Source organism: Hypomesus transpacificus, chromosome 3, assembly GCF_021917145.1.
Source record: "Hypomesus transpacificus isolate Combined female chromosome 3, fHypTra1, whole genome shotgun sequence".
NCBI classification, from domain to species: Eukaryota; Metazoa; Chordata; class Actinopteri; order Osmeriformes; family Osmeridae; genus Hypomesus; species Hypomesus transpacificus.
In genome coordinates this window covers 1,393,343-1,401,294 of record NC_061062.1, presented here as the reverse complement: position 1 = coordinate 1,401,294, position 7,952 = coordinate 1,393,343, and positions in this window count along the sequence as shown.

Sequence of the window (7,952 nt, the reverse complement as noted above, 5' to 3'; positions counted from 1 at the left end):
AGATAAGGGGCTCTGATAAGCATGAATACGTCCATCACATGGAGAAAAACTCAGTTGCACACAGTGCGGGCTCTCTTCACAGGAATTTAACACAATTGCCCTGATATTAAACACCACTACTGAACATCTATAAACATTAAGCTCGATTTAGACGTTTGTTTTATTTTATAGTGTGTGAAGACAATTGAGCATACCATGTGCGCTATACACAAAGTATTTCAATTTGTGCTATTTACCAGTGAAGGGATCGTTTTCCATGGGGTTTTCACCAGCATTTATTTCTATAGATTTTCCTACGATTTAGATTTTTTTTTAATTCCCTTCTAGATTTAAAAAAATCATAATTTATTTATTCATTCACTATTGCACACACTATGCTTAAATATATGTATTTTTCATTGTCAATCAAACGAAATACTTCTCCATTAATATAAAAATCACACTGTACTTATTCAAAACATATTTTCCAATACAAGCCAACTATCACATTATCAGAGTTCACCATTTTCTCACTGTATCCTCCCTCAATGGCAACACTGCTTTCAGTCTCAGCCACAGTGTGGCTGAGTGTTTGTTGTTGCAGAGGGATTCTCTGTGTGGTGATAGTAGCAGTGACAGGGTGGGGACTGCAGTTTCAGGGGGACAGTTAGGCAGAGTTCAGGCCCCCTCGGAGCCCAGTCCTGGCAGGAAGTGGTCAGCTAGGAGGCCAGGAGGGATGTGACCTTTTCGGCATGTCAACCAAAGGTTAGAAATGTCCACTGGCCTTAAAAGAAAGGTACTTGTTTGCCATAATGGAGGAGGCCCCTGCCGATTCTGACCAGGGAGGAGAGACCAGGTCCAATCCCGGGAGAGTTCTCCCGTCCGCACACACACACACACACACACGCTTACACACACGCTTACACACACACACACTCGCATGCACAGAGCTACACATAGTCTCTCTTCTGTGGTTCTCTTTCCTGTCCTCCTCAAAGTGCTTTGCTTTCTTTTCAAATTATAACACACAGAGAGTATCTATTACAGTAAGATATCTGCAAAGTATCCTGATACAGAAGTAAAACAACATTTATATATATATATTTTTTTTAAACGCCGTATGTGGATGTATTTTGCACGTCAGATTAAGCTTATTAATATTTCATGTAATTTGCGTTTAAGAAGGAAGGCATGTGTCAGATGTTAGAGGATGAGAGACTCTGTGTGATGAACAGAGATAAGCGATCCACTGCATGATACCCAGAGAGTAGATCACCTCATCCTCTTCCAAGATACAGAAAATCTCATAAATATTGGCATGACACTCTGTCTGCTGCCTATAGACATATTGCACATCATATAACACATATGACCGCTCGTAATTCACACATTTATATTCATAAACGTGATTTTGTATTTAAAATACGACTCATAAACCATGATATATGGAAATTGACAGATCATATGTGAATCCTGAATTAAATATGGTATAGATCACCTGCCTCGTGCCCTTCCTCTCCTATCCCCCCGCCTGTGAGAGGAGCCTTGACCATGCAGGTAATTTACTGTGTTATGGGATGGGTGCAAAACATGCAGTAAATAAATAAGAGTCGATCCATTTTATTTTAGGACAGGGGGAGGGTGGCCCTCCTCCCCCAATGTGTCCCTCAGAACGTCCTCCCCTGTCGGAGCACATCCTTATACCACAGGCAGAGGAGGGGGCCACGCGCGGGGCAGCGAGCGGAGGGGGCCACGCGGGGGGCAGCGAGCGGCACTGTTCCGTCCATTTCAATATGGCGTCTGCCTGTGTCGCTGTGGCCTTGGGCTCGGTGGTAACCCCCCCCCTTCAGCTCTCCACTCTCCCTGTCTCCCCCATGTCCTTTTGACCTTGCTCTCAATCACACAGAGACTTAATAAACAGGAAACACACGCACACACACATACAAACACACTCACGCAGACACACACGCATACATACACACTCACAAACCAAAACAGATATATATACCCCCTTGCAGCATGGATATAATTTTGGATCACTCCTAGTTTCAAAATACAGAAAACACTGTTCATAAACACAGCACGGGCACATGAACACAAACAGTAAGCTGACAAACAAACAAACGCACACAAGCAAATTGCATATTGAGTATTGATAATCTTTTTTGATGATCAATTAAGGACCAATATTCACTCTTAAACAATGTTTAACAACAGCTTATTTCACAAAGTTAAAAAAAAAATTTAGTCCCATTTCAGCTCCACCCCATCATCTGACTAAAATGTCTGTGACCCAAAGTTAACAAACAAAAATGTTTCATGCACACAAATGCAATGCTTTCTTTGAAACACCAATAGGTGATTTAAAGCTTCCTAAACGTTCCCCTATCCTCTCAAAGACATTGTCTTAAAGTATCTTTTATACCGTCAATCAGGAAACACACACTGCCCAACACAAAAGATACCTCTGTCAATTCCTGACGTTCGTCAATAGCATCAGTGCCAAGCTTGAGGCCTCTCTGGTGTCTTTGTGTAGTTAAAGCTCACATATTGGCAGCTGGTTTGGGGCATTTTCAATGGAATTAACACTGTCACGACTCAGCTAATGAGAATTGTCAGAGAATAGATTATTCTGAAAAACCCAATGACCACACTGGCATGTCCCATAGCCTTTCCTCTGTCATAGTACAGTTACACGGCACAGATGTATTATGCAAAGGCACGTGACTAAATTAAAGGGGTAGGATATTTCCTGTTATCTGACAACAATTTGACCTCAAGAGGAATACAGTTATTGTTTTTCTCTCATTGATGTCAAGTCCTAGACTGAAAACCGAAAGACTGAAAAATCATTGTGTCTCTGGACTTCATTTGAAGATGTTTCCATTATTACATCCATATCCCAGCTCTGGTGACAGACAGACAGCTTTTTAAAAGTTTACTGGCCCATGAATCATGATTAAAACCTCTCCAATGAATCTCTTTATTGTTGTTGCTGTTTCTCTCCTGTAGTTTCACTGTCGTGAGTGAGTGTGTGTGTTTGTCTGTGTGTGTGTGTGTGTGTGATTGAGGGGGTAAAAGAGGCTTAATAAGAGAGAGAGAGAGAGAGAGAGAGAGAGGGAGAGAGGGAGAGAGAGAGAGAAACACAGAGAGAGAGAGAGAGAGAGAGAGAGAGAGAGAGAGAGAGAGAGAGAGAGAGAGAGAGAGAGAGAGAGAGAGAGAGAGAGAGAGGATGAGGAGGAGGAGAGGGAGAGGAGGAGAGGGAGAGGAGGAGATGGGTGTCAAGCAAAAGCAAAGGGAATATCACACAATTCTCTTTATGCATTATTGTAATTAGATTTCCCATGATAGCTCAATTAAGTCACATAGCTCAAGGGAGAATAGTGTTTTGTGGTTTGACTTTCTCTCACAAGGGGTCCAGTCTGTTAAGTAAGAAAGAAGAACACGGCTATTAATATGGTCACTATATCAATTAATGGAACACATCGTTTAGGCCCCGCAGGTTAGGTGAGAAACATGAGCATTGTTTCTGCCACTTCCTCGGGCTCGGCTCAAGGACAGGTAAAGGTAGTCTCTCCCCCTCTCTGCCTCCAAAGCACCGTGAGAGATGAAGGACGTTGGCCAGCGAGACGAGGACAGGCTTTTAAAGTAATGTATTCTAATGAGAAGAGCTCCATCTATGGACCACCTGTTGAACTGCATTTCATGTCGGAGCACCGCTTTGCCAAGAATATGACTCCATCCGACTTCGAAGCCATGGGTTAAGGTGAGGTAAAATACACAAAAAGACCAATAACAAAATGTAACGATATACACCGGACATAGTGCTTCTCTTGAAATTCCTTTACTTGATAAACAAACCGTTTTCGATTTGTTAGTCTTCGAGCTTAACTGGGCAATTGTGGTTATTTATTTGAGTGAATCACAACAAACGTGAATATATTTGGAGGAATTGCATGTCATGTCCGGTGACAAAGGGAGATTCAGCACTTTTCATGATATGTGGTTACATTACTGCTCCCAAGGCTGGCATCGAGTTAAAATGCCCGAGTAACATTTCCTTTTATTTATATCCGTAGACCTTGGCTGAAATAAATGAGTTGAGACAAGTGTGAGGAGCCGATGTTACGAACAATTTCTTCCTGACAACGGGAAACGAGTATGCGCGAGACATTCAACTCTTTCACTGCCAGTGCCTGTCAGACGGCCCCGGTAAGGCGTGAGGTCTTTTAAAAAGATTCAATGTCGGCAGGAAAAAAATGCATCAACGTGAAAGTCGTTGAGTCATTATCTTAAATCTTAACTATCCTCCTGGATGAAAGTGTGAGAGACAGCCGTATCTGTCAGAGGTCGGTGAGAGATGCTTTATTCTCTGTGTACAGTGAACGAAGCCCCTCTCACGGTGAGATTAGCAGTCCGATCCGTGGACTAGCGGTGCTCTGCAGGGGTCATTCCTGCAGCCTGCCTTCAATTTACGGCCTCTTTTAATATTCTGTCATAGTTAAACATTTTATTGCTCGTTTTTATGGCCATATCCTTATGTCCCAAGCTTATGAACTTTTCTATGCAAATCACTCACTTCTGCCTAACATCTAGTCAAAAGACACGATGGCGTCTCCTGGTTTCCCTTTGTTGTGGAGGGCAATTGGTTGTCTCGGCGCCCCGAGTAGCCTACAGCACCCGCGGAATGAATTGGCAAGACCCATCCAACACATTTCTCCATCACATTATCTTTGCCTTCATTACGCTATTTGATGGTCTTGTCAGCTATATTGAATTAAAGTCCACCATTTAGCCCATTCCTGCCGGCACACAGAAGAGGGCGAGTGTAGAGATCAAGGGAAAGGTGCCAGCTTCAGACATAAGGAATTACTGAGATCACCTCCATTCCTTACGCTTGACCGAGAGATACTGGAAAAAGGGTCAGAGATTTACTGTTCAGTACTGTGGATTTCTGTGGTAAGAACACCGGGAAGAGAAAAAAAATCTAAAGTAAAACTTTAATTGTCTTGAGGTTAATCACTTTTTACATTCTGTTGCTGTTAGCTGGGACAGGCGGCTCGTGAGCTGAACATATGTACTCGCATCACCTCCGCATTTTCAGACTCATCCGCTCTCGTTCTTGTTTTCGTTCCTTCTCCCCCTTTGCAGCTTGACAAGTGAGTGGCGACGGAGAGAGGAGGGAGCGAGGGGGAAAAAAGGGTTGAGTGGGTAGATTTACGACTATGGATCAGCCACTTTGGGCGAGGGTTTATGAATACGTTTAGATTTTGTCCTCTGGCTGGCTGTGCCGTCCGAGAGCTCTGCAGAGCATAGCGGGAGTGTGGCTAGGCTACAAGGCGCTGCTGTCTGCAATGTGTTCATCTGCTGTGGTATGGATCCTCAGGCCAGCCAGGGGAGTGGGAGAGGGGGGGAGGGAGAGAGAGACGAGCCAAGGAGATAAATAGATACAGAGAGAGAATGCTGCCAAGGGACTGACCAGTGGCCAGAGGCCTGGGCTGGGCCATTGTCCTGGTGCCATGGTGACTGGGAGTGATCAATATTACATTAGTACTATCACGCTATATGCATCCTCTGCCTCCTCTCTCTCTCTGTTTCTCTATCTCTCCCTCTTTCTATACCTCCCTCTCTCTCTGGTACTCTATCTTTCTCTCTGTCTCTCTCCGTCTCCCTCTTTCTCTCAATCTCCCTCTCTCTTTGGGACACTCTTTGTCTCTCTTTGTCTCTCTATCTCTCCCTGTCTCTTTGGTAGTCTATCTCTCTCTCTCCCCCTCTCTCTCTTTATTGCACGCGCTCCTGTGTGCCATCTTGTGCAGGTCTTTGTAAGTTATTTGATTGGAGCAGGTGCTTTGAGCAGAGAGCCAGCCAGGACAGGGGTACTTGTGGATATGCAGGGGTGGGCTCTAAGTGCTCCTGAATGGTCCTAATGAAGGTGGCAAATGGAGACATAAAGAGGGAACTGGGACACTTTTCACTTTGGTCTGACATACCGTCGCTGCCCCCCACAGCCCTTGAGGGGGCGTTTGGAGAGGGTGCAACCATGCTTCACATCCTCCTCCCTCTCCTCAGACTAATTGTTGAAGATACTGACCTTGGAGAAGGGAGGAAACGAGGCAGGGAGGCGGAGTGAGGGGTTGAGAGGGGCCCTGCGTAGAGAATATACGCCGGTCACTTGACCTCTGGAGAATCCATTCCCTCTTCAAACCCTAACCCTTTGACAGAATCCCTTGGTGGTACACACACAGGACCGCCGCTCGCCCGCGGAGGAAGTCTGGTGCGGCGCGATCGAAAGGGAAGTCACACAAATCAGAAGGCGTCAATGAACATGGCATCATAACTACCAGGATCAATCACTCCATTTTCATGCCTCGTTCCCAGAGTCCACGTCATTGATCGGAGCCTCCCCACACCGCATTATTGGACGGGGCCAGAGAGTGGAGGGTCTTGCGCACACACACACACACACACACCCCCCCCCCTGGCCCTCAGCCCCTGTGCCTCGCCCTGACCCCGATCCATGTTAGACAAGTTCACCATCCTGTTCTCTCTCAAGCCCCAGTCAATGGGTGTCGATACGTCGGATTGGCTGGGCGACAGGGCCTGGGAGAGGAGTCGATGAGGGGCTGATAAGCGAGAGGCTGCTTTGTTTTAGTAATGACGGCTTAAACGAACCGACGCCCCTCCTATAACTTGTCGCCGCACCTCAAACACAACTAAACATCAATACCGGGGCTGGACACTAACCTTCTATCAGTCTGAACTGGTAGATCAGTAATGCTGCATGTTCACAACGATATTAACGAAAATATATTTTAGCTACATCCCCACAGCTGTATCTAAAGTATTCCCTAGTACGCCATCTTGTGATGGATGACACATTGCGTGGTGTGCAGGTTCCTTTGTTACAAGTGGCAGGACAGGTCTCAGAAGATTGTTTGTAGGATTCCCAGCAGATCTGGGATCTTAACAGAATGGTGCTGAGCTCAAATCCCAGGTGGAGCGAGATGCGATGGTGCAGAATCTACAGGGATTTATCGAGCAACAGTCAGGGGAACAGGGAAGCTGCATAGCCGTGGTGTTTTGGTCTTTAAAATGGTTCCTTTTATTTTTCAAGCTGATTAACTGCTGGGTTAATGATATTTTATAATGTTACATTAACACTTTAACGATTTAATACTCTTGGTTCTGCACTGTAATATCCAAAGTTCATTAGAAATGAATCATGCCTGCAGTGCTGATGGTGCAGTGCTCATTACGTTTGTTGTAATTATGATCTACTTTTCACATGTAGACAAGTAGTTAGAAAATAGTAGTGATAGTCTGTCCTCTTATCAAACATACACAGTCATGTGAACACACAACACTTTGTGACACAAACAGACAAAACTGAAGACGTACAGAAAGAAAAAACAAGACATGATTTTTGGACTTTCATTGATTCAGTTCTTTGCTGCCTGTGGTTGGTTTTCTGTCTCCCGACCTCTGACCTTGACCTCTGTTGTCCCCTGTCCCTGACTCCTGTTGACCCCTGACCCAGACTCTGTCCCCTTGACCCCTGACCCTGTCCCCCTGACCCTGTCTCTGTACGTACAGATCATATGGAGGAAAGACCCAGACAGTCATGTTCAATACGGTTCGTTGCTTCTGTTGATGTTTGGGTGTTTTCCTCCGCTTCCTCCCTGGCTCTCTCACAGCCAGAAAACAACTGACTCTCCACAGAGCCCTCTCCTCACGCGACAGACCTTTTATGGCCTGACAGTTGCACTATACCTCCGCAATTACTTTTCAATTAGCGCGATGAACATTTCCAACACTGCGGCGCAATTATTTTATAGCCCAGTGTCTTAGCACATTAAAGGGGCTACCAACAGCACGGGAGTGATAAACCGTCTGGCCGGGCTCCCAAAGAGATAGAGCACACTTAATGGAGTGAAAAAGTAAAAGCAATTAATGTCACATTAATATAATGATAA